Here is a 622-nt window from a genome sequence, read left to right on the forward strand (position 1 = left end):
CAGTTAGTTCAGTTGTAGTTTCATGAGAAATTCGGTCATCATGACTTCGTCAGTGACCTAATAGTTCAGGTGTCTGAGTGATGTTAATCATGATGTGATGAAATGATTGTATGTTCCAGTCTTTCCGTGGTGGGTTTTCACACTGAGTAGAAACGTGTTTGACATGGTCTGGAAATGTTTCACACCGCTCCATTCCCAACTTCATTTACTGACAGAAGATATATTTCCATCATTACACAGCTGGCTGCACAGCCAGAAACTGTGCTGAATGTGACAGCTATTTCTATGCAATTGACAAGGTGGCCGAGAGGTTAAGGTGATGTATTGCTGATCCATTGTGCTCTGCACACGTGGGTTCAAATCCCATCCTTGTTGCTAGTTTATGAACTGTTTAGTGTATTGTTTATGTTGGGGGAGTTTATGTGTGAAGTCAGCCTCGAAACCTGTTCTTGTCCATGTCCAGACAGTGATTCCAGAATTGGTTATACTTTATTAAAATTGAGACAGACAATTGGAATTCTTCACCCAAACTGCACTGGAATGAAGATCAAATAGGGATCATGAAACGGAGCAGGATTTTTCCTCCCCTCCTTCCTTCCATCTTTACTTTCTCTCGATTTGC

The 622-nt window shown here is 41.5% G+C and overlaps 1 non-coding gene across 1 annotated transcript; it reads left to right on the forward strand.

The window, feature by feature from the left end:
* Positions 1 to 293: 293 nt before the first annotated feature.
* On the forward strand, positions 294 to 375 carry trnas-gcu (transfer RNA serine (anticodon GCU)). Its single transcript has one exon. It is a non-coding gene; the product is annotated as a tRNA-Ser (tRNA).
* The last annotated feature ends 247 nt before the right edge of the window (positions 376 to 622 follow it).

The sequence above is a fragment of the Heterodontus francisci genome, chromosome 35, assembly GCF_036365525.1.
Source record: "Heterodontus francisci isolate sHetFra1 chromosome 35, sHetFra1.hap1, whole genome shotgun sequence".
Taxonomy (NCBI): Eukaryota; Metazoa; Chordata; class Chondrichthyes; order Heterodontiformes; family Heterodontidae; genus Heterodontus; species Heterodontus francisci.